General features: G+C 38.1%; 2 non-coding genes across 2 annotated transcripts; both read right to left on the reverse strand.

Moving 5' to 3' along the window:
• LOC130937193 (small nucleolar RNA R71) lies at window positions 1–108 on the reverse strand. The gene has a single exon (XR_009068422.1). It is a non-coding gene; the product is annotated as a small nucleolar RNA R71 (small nucleolar RNA).
• Window positions 109–14,017: 13,909 nt separating this feature from the next.
• On the reverse strand, window positions 14,018–14,125 carry LOC130937826 (small nucleolar RNA R71). Its single transcript, XR_009069022.1, has one exon. It is a non-coding gene; the product is annotated as a small nucleolar RNA R71 (small nucleolar RNA).
• Window positions 14,126–24,739: the final 10,614 nt, after the last annotated feature.

Genomic DNA, 24,739 nt, shown 5'->3' on the forward strand with positions numbered 1-24,739 from the left:
AAGCTTAGAGTGGAAGTCCAAACCTTCAGACAGAAGGATGGAGAATCCCTCTATGAAGCTTGGGAAAGATACAAACAATTGATCAGAAAATGTCCTTGTGACATGCTTTCTGAATGGAGCATCATAGGTATTTTCTATGATGGTCTCTCTGAACTATCCAAGATGTCTTTGGATAGCTCTGCTGGAGGATCTCTTCATTTGAAGAAGACGCCTACAGAAGCTCAAGAACTAATTGAAATGGTTGCAAATAACCAATTCATGTACATTTCTGAAAGGAATCCTGTGAACAATGGGGCAAATCAGAAGAAATGAGTTCTTGAGATTGATACTCTGAATGCCATATTGGCTCAGAACAAGATATTGACTCAACAAGTCAATTTGATTTCTCAAAGTCTGTCTGGAATGCAAAATGCACCAAGCAGTACTAAGGATGCTTCATCTGAAGAAGAAGCCTATGATCCTGAGAACCCTTCAATGGAAGAGGTGAATTACCTAGGAGAACCCTATGGAAACACCTATAATTCTTCATGGAGAAATCATCCAAATTTCTCATGGAAGGATCAACAGAGACCTCAACAAGGTTTCAACAACAATAATGGTGGAAGAAACAGGTTTAGCAATGGCAAGCCTTTTCCATCATCTTCTCAGCAACAGACAGAGAGTTCTAAGCAGAAGACCTCTGACTTAGCAACCATGGTCTCTGATCTAATCAAAACCACTCAAAGTTTCATGACTGAAACAAGGTCCTCCATTAGGAATTTGGAGGCACAAGTGGGACAGCTGAGCAAGAAAGTTACTGAACTCCCTCCTAGTACTCTCCCAAGCAACACAGAAGAAAATCCAAAAGGAGAGTGCAAGGCCATCAACATGGCCGATTTTGGAGAGGAAGGAGAGGAAGTGAACGCCACTGAGGAAGACCTCAGTGGGCGTGCACTGACCTTCATTGAGTTCCCCAATGAGGAACCATGGGAATCTGAAGCTCAAAATGAGACCATAGAGATTCCATTGGACTTACTTCTGCCTTTCATGAGCTCTGATGAGTATTCTTCCTCTGAAGAGGATGAGTATGTCATTGAAGAGCAAGTTGCTAAATACCTTGGAGCAATCATGAAGCTAAATGACAAGTTATTTGGAAATGAGACTTGGGAGAATGAACCCCCTTTGCTCACCAAAGAACTGGATGACTTGTCTAGGCAGAAATTACCTCAAAAGAGACAAGATCCTGGGAAGTTTTCAATACCTTGTACCATAGGCACCATGACCTTCAAGAAGGCTCTGTATGACTTAGGGTCAAGCGTAAACCTCATGCCTCTCTTTGTAATGGAGAAGCTAGGGATCTTTGAGGTGCAAGCTGCAAGAATCTCATTAGAGATGGCAGACAACTCACGAAAACAAGCTCATGGACTTGTAGAGGATGTTTTGGTGAAGATTGAAGACCATTACATCCCTGCTGATTTCATAGTCCTAGAGACAGGGAAGTGTATGGATGAAACCATCATCCTTGGCAGACCCTTCCTAGCCACAGCAAAGGCTGTGATTGATGTTGATGGAGGTGAACTGATCATTCAAGTGAATAAAGAATCCTTTATGTTTAAGGCTCAAGGATATCCCTCTGTCACCATGGAGAGGAAGCATGAAGAGCTTCTCTCAAATCAGAGTCAAACAGAGCCCCCACAGTCAAACTCTAAGTTTGGTGTTGGGAGGCCACAACCAAACTCTAAGTTTGGTGTTGAACCCCCACATTCAAACTCTAAGTTTGGTGTTGGGAGGTTCCCACATTGCTCTGATCATTTGTGAGGCTCCATGAGAGCCATCTGTCAAGCTACTGACATTAAAGAAGCGCTTGTTGGGAGGCAACCCAATGTTATATTTTTATCTATTTTCTTTTGTTATTTTATGTTTTTTTTGTAGGTTGATGATCATGAGAAGTCACAAAATCAATTGAAAAAGTAAAAACAGAATGAAAAACAGGCAGAAAAACAGCACACCCTGGAGGAAGAACCTACTGGCGTTTAAACGCCTGTAAGGCTAGCAAGATGGGCGTTTAACGCCCAGTCTGGCACCATTCTGGGCGTTTAACGCCAGAAAGGGGCACCAGACTGGCGTTAAACGCCAGGAAAGGGCAAGAACCTGGCGTTAAATGCCAGCAATGGGCACCAGCCCGGCGTTTAACGCCAGAATTGGCTCAAAACACAAATTTTCTTGCCATTGGGTGCAGGGATGACTTTTCCTTGACACCTCAGGATCTGTGGACCCCACAGGATCCCCACCAACCCCACCACCCTCATTCTTCTTCACCCATTCACCAAAAACCCCTCACCTATCAAATCCCGCTTTCTCTTCACCACTCACATCCATCCCTCATAAAACCCCATCTACCTCACCACTCAAAATTCAAACCACTTACCCACCCAAACCCACCCATAAAGGCCAAACAACAAAGCTATCTCCATCTCCTCCATTTTCTTCTTCTTCTACTCTCTTCTTTCTTCTTTTGCTCGAGGACGAGCAAACCTTTTAAGTTTGGTGTGGTAAAAGCGTTGCTTTTTCGTTTTTCCATAACCATTTATGGCATCCAAGGCCGGAGAAACCTCTAGAAAGAGGAAAGGGAAGGCAAAAGCCTCCTCCTCCGAGTCATGGGAGATGGAGAGATTCATCTCAAGGGTGCATCAAGACCACTTCTATGAAGTTGTGGCCATGAAGAAGGGTCATCTTTGATCAAAGGTTGGACCAAGTCCTCATAGACATTTATGAAGAGGGCGTTCAATGAAAGAGAGATTCAAGAGGGAAGCCGGTTCAACTGAGAAGGCATGACCTCAAGCCCATCACTAAGAAAAGGATGGAGTAAACAAGAGACCCCTCTCATCATGAAATCCCTGAGATGCCTCAAGGGATGCACTTTCCTTCACAAAACTATTGGGAGCAACTAAATACCTCCCTAGGAGAATTGAGTTCCAACATGGGACAACTAAGGGTGGAGCACCAAGAACATTCCATCCTCCTCCATGAAATTAGAGAAGATCAAAGAATCATGAGAGAGGAGCAACAAAGACAAGGAAGAGATATTGAGGAGCTCAAGCACTCCATAAGACCTTCAAGGGGAAGAACAAGCCGCCATCACTAAGGTGGACCCGTTCTTTAATCTCCTTGTTCTTTATTTTTCTGTTTTTCGAATTTTAGTGCTTATGTTTATCTATGTTTGTGTCTTGTGATCATTAGTGTCTTAGTGTCTATGCCAAAAAAGTTATGAATGTCCTATGAATCCATCACCTTTCTTAAATGAAAACTGTTTTTAATCACAAAAGAACAAGAAGTACAGGATTTCAAATTCATCTTTAAAACTAGCTTAATTAGTTTGATGTGGTGACAATACTCTTTGTTTTCTGAATGTATGCGTGAACAGTGCATATGTCTTTTGAATTTGTGGTTCATGAATGTTAAAATTGTTGGCTCTTGAAAGAATGATGAAAAAGGAGACATGTTACTGAGGATCTGAAAAATCATAAAAAAATGATTCTTGAAGCAAGAAAAAGCAGTGAATACAAAAAAAAAACGAAAAAGAAAAAAAAAGGGAGGAAAGAAAAAGAAAAGAAAAAGAAAGAAATAAAGTTGTGATCCAAGGCAAAAAGAGTGTGCTTAAGAACCCTGGACACCTCTAATTGGGGACTCTAGCAAAGCTGAGTCACAATCTGAAAAGGTTCACCCAATTATGTGTCTGTGGCATGTATGTATCCGGTGGTAATACTGGAAAACAGAGTGCTTTGGGCCATGGCCAAGACTCAATAAGTAGCTGTGTTCAAGAATCATCATACTTAACTAGGAGAATCAATAACACTATCTGGATTCTGAGTTCCTAAAGAAGCCAATCATTCTGAATTTCAAAGGATAAAGTGAGATGCCAAAACTGTTCGGAGGCAAAAAGCTACAAGTCCCGCTCATCTAATTTGGAGCTAAGTTTCATTGATAATTTGGAGTCTATAGTATATTCTCTTCTTTTTATCTTATTTGATTTTCAATTGCTTGGGGACAAGCAACAATTTAAGTTTGGTGTTGTGATGAGCGGATAATTTATACGCTTTTTGGCATTGTTTTTAGTATGTTTTTAGTAGTTTTAGTTAGTTTTTAGTATACTTTTTATTAGTTTTTAGTTAAAATTCACTTTTCTGGACTTTACTATGAGTTTGTGTGTTTTTCTGTGATTTCAGGTATTTTCTGGCTGAAATTGAGGGACCTGAGCAAAAATCTGATTCAGAGACTGAAAAGGACTGCAGATGCTGTTGGATTCTGACCTCCCTGCACTCGAAGTGGATTTTCTGGAGCTACAGAAGCCCAATTGGCGCGCTCTTAATGGCGTTGGAAAGTAGACATCCTGGGCTTTCCAGCAATATATGATAGTCCATACTTTGCCCAAGATTTGATGGCCCAAACCGGCGTACAAAGTCACCCTCAGGAATTCCAGTGTTAAACGCCGGAACTGGCACCAAAATAGGAGTTAAACGCCCAAACTGGCACTAAAGCTGGCGTTTAACTCCAAGAGGAGTCTCTACACGAAAATGCTTCATTGCTCAGCCCAAGCACACACCAAGTGGGCCCAGAAGTGGATTTTTATGTCATTTACTCATCTCTGTAAACCTTAGGCTACTAGTTCTCTATAAGTAGGACCTTTTGCTATTGTATTTAGAGGAATCTTTGGACATCTAGTTCTTAGATCATTGGGAGGCTGGCCTCACGGCCATGCCTAGACCTTGTTCTTATGTATTTTCAGCGGTGGAGTTTCTACACACCATAGATTAAGGTGTGGAGCTCTGCTGTACCTCGAGTATTAATGCAATTACTATTGTTCTTCTATTCAATTCCGCTTGTTCTTTGTCCAAGATATCACTTGTTCTTCAACTTGATGAATGTGATGATCCGTGACACTCATCATCATTCTCACCTATGAACGTGTGACTGACAACCACCTCCGTTCTACTTTAGATTGGGTGAATATCTCTTGGATTCCTGATACACGATGCATGGTTGATCGCCTGACAACCGAGTGCTCGCCTGACAAACGAGCCAGCCATTCTGTGAGATCAGAGTCTTCGTGGTATAGGCTAGAACTGATGGCGGCATTCAAGAGAATCCGGAAGGTCTAACCTTGTCTGTGGTATTCTGAGTATGATTCAATGATTGAATGACTGTGACGTGCTTCAAACTCCTAGCAGGCGGGGCGTTAGTGACAGACGCAAAAGAATCACTGGATTCTATTCCGGCCTGACCGAGAACCAACAGATGATTAGCCTATGCTGTGACAGAGCATAGGAACGTTTTCACTGAGAGGATGGGAGGTAGCCACTGACAACGGTGAAACCCTTGCATAAGCTTGCCATGGAAAAGAGTAAGAAGGATTGGATGAAGACAGTAGGAAAGCAGAGAGACGGAAGGGAAGACATCTTCATACGCTTATCTGAAGTTCCTACCAATGAATTACATAAGTACCTCTATCTTTATCTTTATGCTTTATTCGTATATCACTATACCCATTTGAGTCTGCCTGACTAAGACTTACAAGGTGACCATAGCTTGCTTCATACCAACAATCTCCGTGGGATCGACCCTTACTCGCGTAAGGTTTATTACTTGGACGACCCAGTGCACTTGCTGGTTAGTTGTGCAAAGTTGTGTTTATGCCATGGTATTGAGCACCAAGTTCTTGGGGCCATTACTAGGGATTATTTGAGTTGTGAAAAGTAGTGATCACAATTTCGCACACCAATCCCCACCTACCCTAACTCATTCTCTCTCCTCTTCACATCTTTCTATAACACTATTCCCCAAACCCCTCATAAAATCCCACCTACCTCACCATTCAAATTCAAAATATTTCCCTCCCAAACCCACCCATTCTCACACGGATTCCCTCTCTTCCTTACCCTATAAATACCCCTCCTTACCACCCTTAATTTCACACATCACAAACACTTCTTCACCCCCTTGGCCGAACCACTCATACACTTCCATCTCCTCCATTTCTTCTTCTTCTACTCCCTTATTTCTTCTTTTGCTCGAGGACGAGCAAACCTTTTAAGTTTGGTGTGGGAAAAATCTCTACTTTTTGTTTTTCCATAACCATTAATGGCACCTAAGGCCGGAGAAATCTCTAGGAAGAGGAAAGGGAAGGCAGTTCCTTCCAACTCCGAGTCATGGGAGATGGAAAGATTCATCTCAAAAGTCCATCACTAGAAAGAGGATGGAGCAAAAAAGAGAGCCCACTCATGGACCTCAACAAGAGCATGAGGAATTCCCTCATCAAGAAATCCCTGAGATGCCTCAAGGGATGCGTTTCCCTCCACACAACTATTGGGAGCAACTCAGCACCCCTTTAGGAGAATTGAGTTCCAACATGGAGCAACTAAGAGTAGAGCACCAAGAGCACTCCATCATCCTCCATAAAATTAGAGAGGACCAAAAGGCCATGAGAGAGGAGCAACAAAGGCAAGGAAGAGATATTGAGGAGCTCAAGCACTCTATAGGATCTTCAAGAAGAAGAACTAGCCACCGTCACTAAGGTGAACCCATTCTTTAATTTCCTTGTTATTTGTTTTTCTATTTTTCGGTTTTTATGCTTTATGTTTGACTATGTTTGTGTCTTTATTACATGATCATTAGTGTCTAGTGTCTATGTCTTAAAGCTATGAATGTTCCATGAATCTTTCACCTTTCTTAAAAAATGTTTCTAATTGCAAAACAACAAGAAGTACATGAATTTCAAACTCTATCTTGAAATTAGTTTAATTATTTTGATGTGGTGGCAACACTTGTTGTTTTCTGAATGAATGCTTGAACAATGCATATTTTTGATAGTGAAGTTTATGAATGTTAAAATTGTTGGCTCTTGAAACAATAATGAAAAAAGAGAAATGTTATTGATAATCTGAAAAATCATAAAATTGATTCTTGAAGCAAGAAAAAGCAGTGAAAAACACAAAGCTTGCAAAAAAATGGCAAAAAAAAAAGAAAAAAAAAGAAGAAAAGCAAGCAGAAAAAGCCAATAGCTCTTTGAACAAAAAGGCAAGAGCAAAAAGCCAGTAACCCTTTAAACTAAAAGGCAAGGGTAAAGAGGATCCAAGGCTTTGAGCATTAATGGATATGAAGGCCCAAAGGAATAAAATCCTGGCCTAAGCGGCTAATTCAAGCTGTCCCTAACCATGTGCTTGTGTCATGTAGGTCTAAGTGAAAAGCTTGGGACTGACTGGTTAAAGTCGTGATCCAAAGCAAAAGAGTGTGCTTAAGAACTCTGGGCACCTCTAACTGGGGACTCTAACAAAGCTGAGTCACAATCTGAAAAGGTTCACCCAGTTATGTGTCTGTGGCATTTATGTATCCGGTGGTAATACTGGAAAACAATATGCTTAGGGTCACGGCCAAGACTCATAAGTAGCTGTGTTCAAGAATCAACATACTAAACTAGGAGAATCAATAACACTATCTGAATTCTGTGTTCCTATGGATGCCAATCATTCTGAACTTCAAAGGATAAAGTGAGATGCCAAAACTGTTCAGAAGCAAAAAGCTACTAGTCCCGCTCATCTAATTAGAACTAAGCTTCGTTGATATTTTGAAATTTATTGTATATTCTCTTCTTTTTATCCTATTTTGTTTTTGGTTGCTTGAGGACAAGCAACAATTTAAGTTTGGTGTTGTGATGAGAGGATAACTTATACGCTTTTTGGTAGTTTTTAGGTAGTTTTTAGTATGTTTTAGTTACTTTGTAGTATATTATTATTAGTTTTTATGCAAAAATCACATTTCTGGACTTTACTATGAGTTTGTGTGTTTTTCTGTAATTTTAGGTATTTTCTGGCTGAAATTGAGGGACCTGAGAAAAAGTCTGATTTAGAGGCTGAGAAAGGACTGCAGATGCTGTTGGATTCTGACCTTCCTGCACTCGAAGTGAATTTTCTGGAGCTACAAAAGCCTAATTGGTGTGCTCTTAATTGCGTTGGAAAAGTAGATATCTTGGGCTTTCCAGCAATGTATAATAGTCTATACTTTGCTCGAGATTTGACGGCCCAAACTGGCGTACAAACGCCCACCAGAGACCCTTTCTGGCGTTAAACACTGGAACTGGAACTAGAACTGGAGTTAAACGCCCAAACTGGCATCCAAGCTGGCGTTTAACTCCAAGAATGGCCTATGCACATGAAAGCTTCAAAGTTCAACCTAAGCACAGACCAAGTGGGCCCCATAAGTGGATTTCTGCACTATCTGCACTTAGTTACTTATTTTCTGTAATCCCTACTAATTAGTTTAGTATAAATAGCACTTTTAACTATTGTATTTTATCTTTGGATAATCTTTTGATCTTTTGATCACTTTGAGGGAGGCTGGCAATTCGGCCATGCCTAGAACTTTCTCAATTATGTATTTTCCAACGGTGGATTTTCTACACCTCATAGATTAAGGTGCGGAGCTCTGCTGTTCTTCATGAATTAATGCAAGTACTATTATTTTTCTTTCAATTCATGCCTACTTCTTCTCCAAGATATACTCTTGTTCTTAATTCAGTTAAGTCATAATGAAGGGGTGACCCGTGACAATCACCCACTATCTTCGTTACTTGCTTAGCCAAGATCTGCATGCATGACAACCACAAGTAGTCTACATGATGTTCAACGTAGTCATTGGACGATAGCCAGAGTATAATCTCTTGGGTCTCTGATCCACGGATTTGACTCGCCTCTCCTGAAAATAGAGCATTCGAATTCGTGAGATTAGAACCTTCGTGGTATAGGCTAGAACCAATTGGCAGCATTCCTGAGATCCGGAAAGTATAAACCTTGTCTGTGGTATTCTGAGTAGGATCTGGGATGGGATGACTATGGCAAGCTTCAAACTCGCAAATGTTGGGCACAATGACAGTGTGCAAAAGGATAGAGAGATCCTATTCCGACACAAGTGAGAACCGACAGATGATTAGCTGTGTGAAAACCGTACCTGGACCATTTTCACTGAGAGGACGGATGGTAGCCATTGACAATAGTGATCCACCAACATACAGCTTCCCATGGAAGGGAGCACGCATGATTGGATGAAGACAATAGGAAAGCAGAGGTTCAGAAGCAATAAAGCATCTTCAAACGCTTATCTGAAATTCCCACCAACGAATTACATAAGAATCTTTATTTTATTTTATATTTTATTTATCTTTTAATTATCAAAACCTCATAACCATTTGAATCCACCAGACTAAGATTTACAGGATGACCATAGCTTGCTTCAAGCTGACAATCTCTGTGGGATCGACCTTTACTCGCGTAAGATTTTATTACTTGGACGACCCAGTGCACTTGCTGGTTAGTTGTGCGGAGTTGCAAAAGTGTGATTGCAATTTCGTGCACCAAACACCAAACTTAGTGTGACACAATCAAAGAGAGGTTAGGGCCAAGTACCGAGTGAAATGCAAGCAACATGTTGGTGTAGCAACCCCAAACTTATTCCATGAAACATATATGCAGCATGATGCAAAGCAAAAAGAAAGATGGAAAGAGGTTACCCAACGTTGGTTTGCCTTCCAACAAGCGCTTTTTTAATATCACTAGCTTGATGGTTGATCCTTGTTAAGCTTGAATTATTTTTCTCTTCTTCCAATTGGTTAAGAGAAATGATTTGGTTGCCTTCCAACAAGCATTCTTTTACTTTCTTTAGCTTGATTTAAACTGCTTTTTTAGATGGAGGTGACAATGCCTAAAAGCATGGGTTTGGATTTTCGCACTAAAAATAGGATTGACGTTGCAAGTATAGTCCAAACCCAACAATTGAACATCAATCAAATGTTAAATTCAAATTAAAGTAACTGAGATCAAGAGTAATTCAACCTCGGGTCGTTCTCCCTGTGAGTTGCAATGAAATGTAGAATATGGGCTATGAAGGAACATGGGGAATTAAGAAAGAGAGCGAGAGACGTAAATAGCAAGAAAGTAAATGATCATGAAGTATGAAAAATAGCAAGGGAAACCAAACCAATTAATAATCCTCACACAATGCGGAATGGACATCCACAACTCAATTCCACCAAACACCAAATTTCTCAACCAAGAGTGTGAAAACTAAACATGCAAGAAATTAAACATCAAAGCAATAACAGCCAAAGCAAGGAAAATTAAAGTGCAAGAAACCTCTTGGCAAGTAAATTCAGAGCTAAGGTTACCTATCCTAGACATTGACCACAAACATATGATGATTATGAAGAGTTAATCCTACTTAGTCAACCTTACACCGAAGATAAGTCAAATAGGCATAGTTGATTTCAATCCATAAGTCATATGTCAACACTAAGGGTCACATAGAGTCAATAGAAACCAAATTAACTAACTACTCTAATGTATCAAACAAGAATGGACATCAATGACTCAAGGATCACCAAAGTCATCAATTTCAAGCCAAGAATGGAGAAAAATTAAGTGAAAACTAAGCCAAGCATTTCATCGATCACTTGATGTGCATGAAAATAAAATAATATTAAATTGCATTAAAAATAAATTGTAACTACCAAAAGCAAGACAATCATAATAACAACTAAAGAAAGCAATGAATGAACTTAAACATAAATTGCAATAACTAAAAGTAAAATTAACAAAGAGTGTTCATAACATAAAAATGGCAAAAATAAAAGAAATAATAAGAGAAATGAACTACATGATGCAAAACTAACCCTTATTGCTCCCCCTTTTCACATGGAAGGAGGCCCTCTTTGATATAGCACTCAATCAGCTTCAGAAAGTCCAAAATTGGGCCCTGGAGGCCCAAAAATCGCCCCCAGTAATTTGCATTAAATGAGTCACGCGTTGGGACCTGTGCATACGCACAGGTGTGTTCGTACGCACACTTGCTGATTTTTTTCTTGTGCGTATGCACAGGGAGTTGTGCATACGCACACATGGCTTTGTGGTTCTTGTCCATACGCATAGTAGGTTGTGCGTACGCACACGCCAATGTACTCTTCTCCTTTGATTTCTTTATGTTTTCTCCCTTTTCCATGCTTTCCTTTGATTCTTATCAAGCCATTCCAACCTATTACACCTGAAATCACTCATCAAAACCATCAAGGCATCGAATGGGTTAAAAGTGGGATAAATTTGATTAAATTAAGCATAAAATAGCATGTTTTCACAGTTAGGCTCAATTTAGGGAGAGAATACAAAAGTATGCTATTTAGATGAATAAATCTGGTTTATATGATGAAATCCACTCAAATCAAACCATAATATATCGTCAAATATGGATTCATCAATTCCCCCACACTTAAACAATAGCATGTCCTCATGCTAATCACAATCAAAGGAGAATGATCGAAGGGTAAGCAATTTATTCAATGCAACTAACTACATGCAAGAACTATGCTAAATGCTATCTATCTATATATATACTGTTATTTCTATTGAGTTTGGCAAAAATAAACAAGAGAATCTCAATCAATCCAAGGTAGAAACTTAGGGTCAAGGCAAAGCAAATATTGCAATATGATCCATATCCAAAGATTTGATTTGAAATTTTTCAAGATTAAGTTCAAAAACTTGCAAGAAGATACAAGATAAGGGATGAAAACATAGAATTGAGCAATTGAGCCCCTCACTGAAAGTGTTTACACTCTAATTACTCAGTGTGTAGGGCTTAATCACTCAATTCTCCTTTAATCATGTTTCCTAAAGATTTGCAAGTCATCTAACAATCAACTAATATTTGATTCATGAATTCAAATATCATGAGGACTTTTGAGGGTTGTAACGGGGCTAGGGTAAAGGTAGGATTAATATGGTTAAGTGGGCTAAGAGATTGGATCTTTGATTAGCTAAAGTATCCCACCTAGTCCAATATCATCCTATATACATAACAAAATAACCTAACTACCCATTTATTTCTTTTCTCACATTCACTCATGCATCCTCTTTCCAATTCATACACATATGCATCTTTTATTTACATTTTATTTTCTTTTTGATAACCAGATAATTTATACGCTTTTTGGCATTGTTTTTAGGTAGTTTTTAGTAGGATCTAGCTACTTTTAGGGATGTTTTCATTAGTTTTTATGCTAAATTCACATTTCTGGACTTTACTATAAGTTTGTGTGTTTTTCTGTGATTTCAGGTAATTTCTGGCGGAAATTGAGGGACCTGAGCAAAACTCTAATAAGAAGGCTGATAAAGGACTGCTGATGCTGTTGGATTCTGACCTCCCTGCACTCGAAATGGCTTTTCTGGAGCTACAAAACTCCAAATGGCGCGCTCTCAATGGCGCTGGAAATTAGACATCCAGAGCTTTCCAGAAATATATAATAGTCCATACTTTATTCGAGATTTGATGACGTAAACTGGCGCTCAACGCCAGTTCCATGCTGCATTCTAGAGTCAAACACCAGAAACACGTCACTAACCAGAGTTGAACGCCAAAAATATGTTACAACTTAGCGTTCAACTCCAAGATAAGCCTCAGATCGTGTAATGATCAAGCTCAGCCCAAGCACACACCAAGTGGGCCCCGGAAGTGGATTTCTGCATCAATTACTTACTTCTGTAAATCCTAGTAGCTAGTCTAGTATAAATAGGACTTTTTACTATTGTATTAGATATCTTTGGTCTCAGTCAAAAAAATTTTTAAAAATAAGTTGTTTTCTTGTTAGTCAAGTCAAAATTTCAATTTTAAAAATCTTATCTTTTCAAAACTTTTTAAAAAATTAAATCTTTTTAATTTTTATTAATTTTCGAAAATTCTTTAAAATATTTTTCAAAAATCTTTTTCTTAATTTTATCTTTATTTTCGAAAATTATGCTAACAATTAATACGATTGATTCAAAAATTTGAAGTTTGTTACTTTCTTGTTAAGAAAGGTTCAATCTTTAAATTCTAGAATCTTATCTTTTAGTTAGTAATTAATTTTAATTTAAAAAAATTAAATCTTTTCCAACCATATCTTTTTAATCATATCTTCTTCAAAATTTTATTTTTTTCAAAAATTTGATTTTAAAATATCTTTTCTAACTTTTTATCTTCTTATCTTTTAAAATTTGATTTTCAAATCTTTTTCAACTAACTATTTGACTTTTTGTTTGTTTCTTATCTTTTTCAAAACTACCTAACTACTTTTCTCTCTCTAATTTTCGAAAATATCTCCCTCTTTTTCAAATTTCTTTTTAATTAACTAATTGTTTTAAATTTTAATTTTAATTCTATCTCACCTGTAATTTTCGAAAATCATTAACTGCTTTTCAAAATTAATTTCGAAAATTTCTCCCTCTCTCATCTTTTCCTACTTATTTATTCATTTACTAACACTTCTCTTCACCTCTCTTCATCTCAAGTCACTACCCCTATCCTCACCCTTCTGTTTGGATTCTCATTTCTTTATTCCCTTTCTTCTCTACTAATAATAAGAAACCTCATTACTGTGACATAGAGGATTCCTCTTCTCTTCTTTTCTTGTTCTCTTCTCTTTCATATGAGTAGGAACAAGGAAAAAGGCATTCTTGTTGAAGCTGATCCAGAACCTGAAAGGACTCTGAAGAGAAAACTAAGAGAAGCTAAATTACAATAATCCAGAGACAACCTTGCTGAAATTTTCAAACAAGAAAATGAGATGGCAGCCGAACCTAACAACAATAATGCAAGAAGGATGCTTGGTGATTATACTACACCTACTTCCAAGTTTGATGGAAGAAGCATCTCAATTCTTGCCATTGAAACAAAAGATTTTGAGCTGAGACCTCAACTAGTTGCTCTAATGTAACAAAACTGCAAATTTCATGGACTTCCATCGGAAGATCCCTATCAGTTTTTAACTGAGTTCTTGCAGATCTGCGAGACTGTAAAGACGAATGAAGTAGATCCTGAAGTCCACAGGCTCATGCTTTTCCCTTTTGCTGTAAGAGACAAAGCTAGAACATGGTTGGATTCACAACCAAAGGATAACCTGGACTCTTGGGATAAGCTGGTCACGGCCTTCTTGGCTAAATACTTTCCTCCTCAAAAGCTGAGCAAGCTTAGATTGGATGTTCAGACATTCAAACAAAAAGATGGTGAATCCCTCTATGAAGCTTGGGAAAGATACAAGCAGATAACCAAAAGGTGTCCTTCTGACATGCTTTTAGAATGGACCATTCTGGATATATTCCTTATGGTCTGTCTGAGTTCTCTAAGATGTCACTGGACCATTCTGCAGGTGGATCCATTCACCTAAAGAAAACGCCTATAGAAGCTCAAGAACTTATTGATATGGTTGCAAATAACTAGTTCATGTACACTTCTGAGAGGAATTCCGTGAATAATGGGGTGCCTCAGAGGAAGGAAATTTTTGAGATTGATACTCGGAATGACATATTGGCTCAGAACAAAATGTTAACTCAGCAAGTCAACATGATTTCCCAAAGTGTAAATGGATGGCAAAATGCATCCAACAGTACTAAAGAGGCATCTTCTGAAGAAAAAGCTTATGATCCTGATAACCCTGCAATAGCAGAGGTAAATTACTTAGGTGAACCTTATGGAAACACCTACAATTCATCATGGAGAAATCATCCAAATTTCTCATGGAAGGATCAACAAAAGCCTCAACAAGGCTTTAATAATGGTGGATGAACTAGGCTCAGCAATAGCAAGCCTTTTCCATCATCTTCTCAGTAACAGACAGAGAATCCTGAGCAAAGCACTTCTAATTTAGCTAATCTAGTCTCTGATCTGTCTAAGGCCACTTTAAGTTTCATGAGTGAAACAAGATCCTCCATTAGAAATTTAGAGGCACAAGTAGGCCAGCTGAGTAAGAAAGTTACTAAAACCCCTCCTAGTACTCTCTCAAGCAATACAGAAGAGAATCCAAAGAGAGAGTGCAAGGCCATTGATATACTCAACATGGCCGAATGCAAGAAGGAGGGAGAAGACACGAATCCCAATGAGAAAGATCTCATGGGACGTCCCTCAAGCAGGAAGGAGTTCCCTATTGAGGATCCAAAGGAATCTGAGTCTCATATAGAGACCATAGAGATTCCATTAAATCTCCTTCTGCCATTCATGAGCTTTGAAGATTATTCTTCCTCTGAAGAGGATGAAGATGTAACTGGAGAGCAAGTTGCTCAATATCTAGGAGCCATCATGAAGCTAAATGCCAAGTTATTTGGTAATGAGAGGAAGCATGAACAACTTCTCTCAATGCAGAGTCAAACAGAGCCCCCACAGTCAAACTCTAAGTTTGGTGTTGGGAGGCCACAACCAAACTCTAAGTTTGGTGTTGAACCCCCACATTCAAACTCTAAGTTTGGTGTTGGGAGGTCCCAACAATGCTCTGAACATCTGTGAAGCTCCATGAGAGCTCACTGTCAAGCTATTGACATTAAAGAAGCATTTACTGGGAGGCAACCCAATTTTTATTTATCTAATTTTATTTTTCTTTTTATTGTTCTTTTATGTTTTATTAGGTTCATGATCATGTGGGGTCACAAAAAAATACTAAAATTAAAAATAGAATCAAAAACAGCAAAAGAAAAATCACACCCTAGAGGAAGGACTTACTGGCGTTTAAACGCCAGTAAGGAGCATTTGGCTGGCGTTCAACGCCAGAACAGAGCATGGATCTGGCGTTGAACACCAGAAACATGCAGTAATATGGCGTTTAAACGCCAGGATTGCACACTGAGGAAAGCTGGCGTTCAACGCCAGAAACATGCTGTAGATGGGCGTTGAACGCCCAGAACAAGCTTAGAGCTGGCGTTTAACGCCAGAAACAAGCATCAATCTAGCGTTAAACACCAGGATTGCACTCAGATGGCGTTTTACATGCCTCATTGGTGCAGGGATGTTAAATCCTTGACACCTCAGGATCTGTGGACCCCACAGGATCCCCACCTACCTCAACTCATCTTCTCTCTTCTCCACCAATCACCTCAATCTCTCTTCCCCATTACCTCTTCACCACTCACATCCATCATCTCTTTCCCACCCAAACCCACCCTACATAGCCGAATACACACCCCTCCCCCTCTCCTCCATATCTTCTTCTTCTTCTTCCATTCTTTCTTCTTTGCTCGAGGGCGAGCAACATTCTAAGTTTGGTGTGGTAAAAGCATAGCTATTTTGTTTTTCCATAACCATTAATGGCACCTAAGGCCAGAGAAACCTCAAAAAAAAAAGAGAAAAGGGAAGACAAAAAAATTTTCCACCTCCGAGTCATGGAAGATGGAGAGATTCATCTCAAGGGTCCATAGCTCAGTAGAAGAACATTTGACTGCACATCAAGAGAGCATGAGGAATTCCCTCATCTAGAAATCCCTGAGATACCTCAGGGGATACATTTTTCTCCACACAACTATTGGGAGCAACTAAGGATAAGAGCACTAAAATCACTAGGGATCAAGCAACAGAGGCAAGGAAGAGACATAAAGGAGCTCAAAAAGCACCATTATTCCTTCAAAAAGGTGCCACCCTCACTAAGGTGGACTCATTCCTTAACTTCCTTGTTCTTATCTCTATTTTTCAATTTTTATGCTATATGTGTGTTTATGTTTTGTGTCTCTACCTCATGATCATTAGTATTGAGTAACTATGTCTTAAGGCTATAAATAATTCCATAAATCCTTCACCTCTCTTAAATGAAAAATGTTTTTAATACAAAAGAACAAGAAGTATATAAGTTTCGAATTTATCCTTGAATTTAGTTTAATTATATTGACATGGTGACAATACTTTCTGTTTTCTGAATGAATGCTTGAAGAGTGCATATTTTTGATCTTGTTGTTTATGAATGTTAAAATTGTTGGCTCTTAAAAGAATGATGAACAAAGAGAAATGATATTTATAATCTGAAAAATCATGAAATTGATTCTTGAATCAAGAAAAAGCAGTGAATAGCAAAAGCTTGTGAAAAAAAAATTTGGTGAAAAAAGAAAAAAAATAAAATAGAAAGAAAAAGAAAAAGCAAGCAGAAAAAGCCAATAGCCCTTAAAACCAAAAGGCAAGGGTAAAAAGGATCCAAGGCTTTGAGCATCAATGGATAGGAGGGCCCAAGAAACTAAAATCCAGGCCTAAGAGACTAAATCAAGCTGTCCCTAAACCATGTTCTTGTGGCATGCAGGTCCAAGTGAAAAGCTTGAGACTGAGTGGTTAAAGTCGTGATCCAAAGCAAAAAGAGTGTGCTTAAGAACCTTGGACACCTCTAACTGGGGATTTTAGCAAAGCTGAGTCACAATCTGAAAAGGTTCACCCAGTCATGTGTCTGTGGAATTTATGTATCCGGTGGTAATACTGGAAAACAAAGTGCTTAGGGCCACGTCCAAGACTCATAAAAGTAGCTGTGTTCAAGAATCAACAAACATAACTAGGAGAATCAATAACACTATCTGAAATTCTAAGTTCCTAGAGATGCCAATCATTCTAAACTTCAAAGGATAAAGTGAGATGCCAAAACTGTTCAGAAGCAAAAAGCTATAAGTCCCGCTCATCTAATTAGAATTAATATTCATTGATATTCTGAGATTTATAGTATATTCTCTTCTTTTTATCCTAATTGATTTTCAGTTGCTTCGGGACAAGCAACAATTTAAGTTTGGTGTTGCGATGAGCGGATAATTTATACGCTTTTTGGCATTGTTTTTAGTTAGTTTTTAGTAGGATCTAGCTACTTTTAGAGATGTTTTCATTAGTTTTTATGCTAAATTCACATTTCTGGACTTTACTATGAGTTTATGTGTTTTTCTATGATTTCAGGTCATTTCTGGCTGAAATTGAGGGACCTGAGCAAAACTCTGATAAGAAGGCCGACAAAGGACTGCTGATGCTGTTGGATTCTGACCTCCCTGCACTCGAAATAGATTTTCTGGAGCTACAGAACTCCAAATGGCCCACTCTTAACGGTGTTGGAAATTAGACATCCAGAGCTTTCCAGAAATATATAATAGTCCATACTTTATTCGAGATTTGATGACGTAAACTGGCGTTCAACGCCAGTTCCATGCTGCATTCTAGAGTCAAAAGCCAGAAACACGTCACGAACCAGAGTTGAAAACCAAAAACACGTTACAACTTGGCGTTCAACTCCAAGATAAGCCTCAGATCGTGTAAAGATCAAGCTCAGCCCAAGCACACACCAAGTGGGCCCCGAAAGTGGATTTCTGCATCAATTACTTACTTCTGTTAACCCTAGTAGCTAGTCTAGTATAAATAGGAGTTTTTACTATTGTATTAGATATCTTTGGTCTCAGTTTTATTTTATTATTCATCTGAGGAGACTATTGATCACGTTTTGGGGGCTGGCCATTCGGTCATGCCTGAACCTTCATCACTTATGTATTTTTAACGGTGGAGTTTTTACACACCATAGATTAAGGGTGTGGAGCTCTGCTGTACCTCAAGTTTCAATGCAATTACTACTATTTTCTATTGAATTCCACTTGTTCTTATTCTAAGATATTTGTTGCACTTCAACATGATGAATGTGATGATCCATGACACTCATCATCATTCTCACCTATGAACGCGTGACTGACAACCACTTCCGTTCTACCTTAGACTGGGCGCATATCTCTTGGATTCCTTAATCAGAATCTTCGTGGTATATGCTAGAATTGATGGCGGCATTCATGGGAAACCGGAAAGTCTAACCTGGTCTGTGGTATTCCGAGTAGGATTCCGGGATTGAATGACTGTGACGAGCTTTAAACTCGCGATTGTTGGGCGTGATGACAAACACAAAAGAATCAAGGGATTCTATTCCAACATGATCGAGAACCGACAGATGATTAGCCATGCTGTGACAGAGCATTTGGACCATTTTCACTGAGAGGAGAGGATGTAGCCATTGACAACGGTGATGCCCTACATACAGCTTGCCATGGAAAGGAGTAAGAAGGATTGGATGAAAGCAGAGATCCAACAGGGACACGCACCTCCACATACTTATCTGAAATTCCCACCATTGAATTACATGAGTAACTCTATCTTTATTTTCTGCTTTATTTATTATTCGAAAACTCTATAACCTTTATTATCCGCCTAACTGAGATTTACAAGATGACCATAGCTTGCTTCATACCAACAATCTCCGTGGGATCGACCCTTACTCACCTAATGTATTACTTGGACGACCCAGTGCACTTACTGGTTAGTTGTGCGGAGTTGTGACTAAGTGTGATTCACGTTTGAGAGCGCTACCAAGTCTTTGGAGCCATTGTTGATGATCACAATTTCGTGCACCACTTTTTCTTTTTTTTCTTTTTTTGTTTTTTTTTGAACATAGTATGTACACCAGAATTTTTTTCTTTTATTATCAAAAAGAGATGCATATATTTTCAGGTAAAAGATGCATGAGTGATTACCCATTTTTCCAAATATTTCACAATGAGAACCCAAAACAACTTTCTACCATTGTTTCCCATAAATCCTCCCCACACTTGATTAACATACACACTCAACCCAAGCTAATCAAAGATACAATTCATGGACATTAATGGTCTTTCACTTAGGGTAAATGATGTCCTTAAAATTAGAACAAAGGGGAATTAAAGGCTCAAAAGTGGTTTACAATGGTGAATATAAGGGTTGGCCATATGGGTTAGTGAGTTTAATTTAAAAAAAATGGCCTCAATCATACTAAATCCAATTTAAAACATCAGACATAGGACATATAGACTAAAGCAAATCTAAGATCACAATCATAAAAGGAGTATATCACACAAGAACAAAAAGTTGTGGTTGAAAATGTGCAACCATACAATTAAAGCTGAAATCTCACTAGGTATTTTGTTCAAGCTCTTTTTTATGTTCCATAAAAAGATACTTCAAGCAAGTTCAAAAACAAGTTTTCAAATCCAATCAATGGAATGCCCTAAAAGGAGTTTCATGAAAATTCCTTGTTGTTTTTACCAAAATTATTTTCTCTACCATGCAAATGCAAACATTTGCCAAAAATAAACTATAAACAAGCTAAGATATATACAAGTAAACTAAACAAAGTGCATTGAAATAAAATACTAACAAATATTCACAAAAGACATAACTACTAAAGACTAAAGAAAAAAATTAGTGCATAGTGTTGAGAAAAAGAGATTTACGCCCCACAAATTGCGGATCCTCCTCCACACTTAAATGTTGCACAGTCCTCCGTGCATGCACTAAATCTGGGGGGTGAAGAGATGCTTTATGAGGCTCCACCTTCAGCTGGTGGGCACCGGGGCTCCGGGTTGCTATATGAACACACAAACAACAAGACTTGAGGAAAAATAAGGTATGTGGTGTGATAAAAGACAATGTGCGTATTCTAAGTGCGCGCTGTTTAGAACACACACATTGATCAAAAGAAATGCCCAAGAGCATGGGTTTGGATTTTCGCACTAAAAATAGGATTGACGTTGAAAGTATAGTCCAAACCCAACAATTGAACATCAATCAAATGTTAAATTCAAATTAAAGTAACTGAGATCAAGAGTAATTCAACATCGGGTCGTTCTCCGTAGGAGTTGCAATGAAATGTACAATTATTGGCTGTGAAGGAACATGGGGAATTGGGAAAGCAAAGAAGAGAGCAAGAGTTATAAATAGCAAGAAAGTAAATGATCATGAAGTATGAAAAATAGCAAGGGAAACCAAACCAATTAAAAATCCTCACACAATGCGGAATGGACATCCACAACTCAATTCCACCTAACACCCAATTTTTCAACCAAAAGTGTGAAAACTAAACATGCAAGAAATTAAAACATCAAAGCAATAATAGCCAAAGCAAGGAAAATTAAAGTGCAAGAAACCTCTTGGCAAGTAAATTGAGAGCTAAGGTTACCTATCCTAGACATTGACCACAAACATATGATGATTATGAAGAGTTAATCCTACTTAGTCAACCTTACACTGAAGATAAGTCAAATAGGCAAAGTTGATTTCAATCCATAAGTCCTATGTTAACACTAAGGGTCACATAGAGTCAATAGAAACCAAATTAACTAACTACTCTAATGTATCAAACAAGAACGGACATCAATGACTCAAGGATCACCAAAGTCATCAATTTCAAGTCAAGAGTGGAGAAAAACTAAGTGAAAACTAAGCCAAGAATTTCATCGAACACTTGGTGTGCATGAAAATAAAATAATATTAAGTTACATTAAAAATAAATTCTAACTACCAAAAGCAAGACAATCATAATAACAACTGAAGAAATCAATAAGTGGACATAAAACATAAAATGCATTAAGTAAAAGTAAAATTAACAAAGAGTGTTCATATCATAAAAATGGCAAAAATAAAAGAAATAACAAGAGAAATGAAGAAGAAGAAAGATGCAATAACAATAAATGACAAGGAAAAGTAAATGAAAACAAGAGTTAAAAGTAGAAATTACAAGAAATTAAACTAAGAAACTGATGAGCGGATAATTTATACGCTTTTTGGCATTGTTTTTAGGTAGTTTTTAATAGGTTCTAGTTACTTTTAGGGATGTTTTCATTATTTTTTTATGCTAAATTCATATTTCTGGACTTTACTCTGAGTTTGTGTGTTTTTCTGCGATTTCAGATATTTTCTGGCTGAAATTGAGGGACCTGAGCAAAACTCTGATAAGAGGCTGACAAAGGACTGCTGATGCTGTTGGAATCTGACCTCCCTGCACTCGAAATGGATTTTCTGGAGCTACAGAACTTTAAATGGCGCGCTCTTAACGGCGTTGGAAAGTAGACATCCAGAGCTTTCCAGCAATATATAATAGTCCATACTTTATTTGTGATTAAGCGACGTAAACTGGCGCTCAACGCCAGTTCTATGTTGCTGTCTGGAGTCAAACGCTAGAAACACGTCACGAACCGGAGTTGAACGCCCAAAACACGTTACAACTTGGCGTTCAACTCCAAAAGAGGCCTCAACTCGTGGATAGATCAAGCTCAGCCCAAACATATACCAAGTGGGCCCTGGAAGTGGATTTATGCATCAATTACTTACTCCTGTAAACCCTAGTAGCTTGTCTAGTATAAATAGGTAGTTTACTATTGTATTAGACATCTTGGATTGTATTATTCAATCTCTGGATGCCTAGTCCTTAGACCTTCATGGGGGCTGGCCATTCGGCCATGCCTGAACCTCTTTCACTTATGTATTTTCAACGGTGGAGTTTCTACACACCATAGATTAAGGGTGTGGAGCTTTGTTGTACCTCAAGTTTTAATGCAATTACTATTATTTTCTATCCAGCTCGATTTATTCCTGTTCTAAGATATTCGTTGCACTTCAACTTGATGAATGTGATAATGCGTGACACTCATTATCATTCTCACCTATGAATGCGCGTGATTGACAACCACTTCCGTTCTACCTTAGATCGGGCACATATCTCTTGGATTCCTTAATCAGAATCTTCGTGGTATAAGCTAGAATTGATGGCGGCATTCATGGGAATCCGGATGGTCTAACCTTGTCTATGGTATTCCGAGTAGGATTCCAGGATTGAATGACTGTGACGAGCTTCAAACTCTTGAAGGTTGGGCGTTAGTGACAGACGCAAAAGAATCACTGGATTCTACTCCAACCTGATTGAGAACCGACAGATGATTAGCCGTGTTGTGACAGAGCATTTGGACCATTTTTACTAAGAGGATGGGATGTAGCCATTGACAATGGTGATGCCCTACATACAGCTTGCCATGGAAAGGAGTAAGAAGGATTGGATGAATGTAATAAGAAAGTAGATATTCGGAAGGAACACGGCACCTCCATGCACCTATCTGAAATTCCCACCATTGGATTACATGAGTAACTTTATCTTTATTTCCTGTTTATTTTATTTATCTTTTAATTATCTAATCCAATCACATTTGAATCAGTCTGACTGAAATCTACAAGATGACCATAGCTTGCTTCATACCAACAATCTCTGTGGGATCGACCCTTACTCACGTAAGCTATTACTTGGACGACCCAGTGCACTTGCTGGTTAGTTGTGCGGAGTTGTGACTAAGTGTAATTCACGTGTGAGAGCTACCAAATTATTGGAGCCATTGTTGATGATCACAAATCCATGCACCAGAAACCTAGGTTCTAGAGAGAATGGGAAGCTTCTCTCTCTAGAAAATGAACTACATGATGCAAAACTAACCCTTATTGCTCCTCCTTTCACATGGAAGGAGGCCCTCTTTGATATAGCACTCAATCAGCTTCAGAAAGTCTAAAACTGGGCCCTAGAGGCCTAAAAATCGCCCCCAGCGATTTGCATTAAAGTCTAAAACAGGTGTGTGTGTGTGTGTATGCACACTTGCTGATTTTCTTCTTGTGCGTACGCACACATGGCTTTGCGGTTCTTGTGTGTATGTACACGCCAATGTGCTCTTCTCCTTTGATTTCTTCATGTTTTCTCCCTTTTCAATGTTTTCCTTCCACTCTTATCAAGCCATTCCAACCTATTACCCCTGAAATCACTCATCAAAACCATCAAGGCATCGAATGGGATGAAAGTAGGATTTAAATTAAGCACAAAATAGCATGTTTTCACAGTTAGGCTCAATTTAGGGAGAGAATACAAAAGTATGCTATTTAGATGAATAAATGTGGGTTTATATGATGAAATCTAATCAAATCAAACCAAAATATATCGTCAAATATGGATTCATTAGGAGGCTCAGTTGATTTTACCTAACCATCTCCTTTTCACGGATATTGTCTTTTGTTCATTGATCACGATCCTTCTTTCTGGGCTTTCCTCGATTGTCTTCACCTCTTCTAGCTCTTCTTCTTTTTCAGAACTTAAGTGTTGTGTAGTGTTTGAAAGGGTCCCTTCATCAAGAACTTCTTGAATTAATGTGTCAATTATCGACAAGTGCATCAAATCATTTCAAGTAATACCACGAGAGTGGGTTATCATTCCCACAATGATTAATAGATTAAGCAAGCAATAATCAATTGATTATTCTAGTTAGACAATTAAAATCAATTGTTTCAAGAGCAATTGCATAAAAATAATGAATTAAACAAAAGCAAATAGTAAATAATAGAAAAAGTAATATGATTCAAAAGAGTTAAGGTTTCAGATATATTGAGACTTTCGAAAAAAAGCTTTTCACTCTCGACCTTGATTATGCAAAGTTGTACTTATGGGAAATCATAAATAATCAAACTCTAATTCTTTGGTAATTCAATTTCTCTAATGCTAATCAATTATCAATTCCTTGATTAATCAACTGTGACAAGAGATTAAGAGTGTTCACGATTTAGAAACAACACAATTCTCAAGAACCAAACTTGGTTAATTTGATGTCACTTTTCAAATCCAAGTTCAAAACCTAAGAATCATAAATGGAAGTTTTCAAGCTTAATTTATTTAATAAACTTTTCCAAGATATTAAGAGAATTCAAGTTAGAAGAGAATTATTTTCCAACACATTCAAATCCTTTAAATGAAGAATGAAAACTCTTTCTTAAGAAAACATCAACGCATTAGTCAAAGTAGAAAAGCTATAACATTAGTCCATAGGAATCAATAGAGCTCCAAACTATAACCGAGAAAATTAGTTACTCATGCTAAACTTCAAAATCAAAAAGTCAGAATGAAAAAGGCCAAAAAGGTCCTGAAGGTAGGTTATTAGAAACCTTATACGCTCAACTAAAAGAAACCTAATCATTAAATTCAAACTTAATTACATTCAAAACAAAATCAAATCAAATCGAATCTTCCACATTTAATCCTCAACATTCAATTGTGATTCAGGTTCAAGGCTTTTAGTGATTCAACTTCTCATTA

This window comes from Arachis stenosperma, chromosome 6 (genome assembly GCF_014773155.1).
Source record: "Arachis stenosperma cultivar V10309 chromosome 6, arast.V10309.gnm1.PFL2, whole genome shotgun sequence".
Classification (NCBI taxonomy): domain Eukaryota; kingdom Viridiplantae; phylum Streptophyta; class Magnoliopsida; order Fabales; family Fabaceae; genus Arachis; species Arachis stenosperma.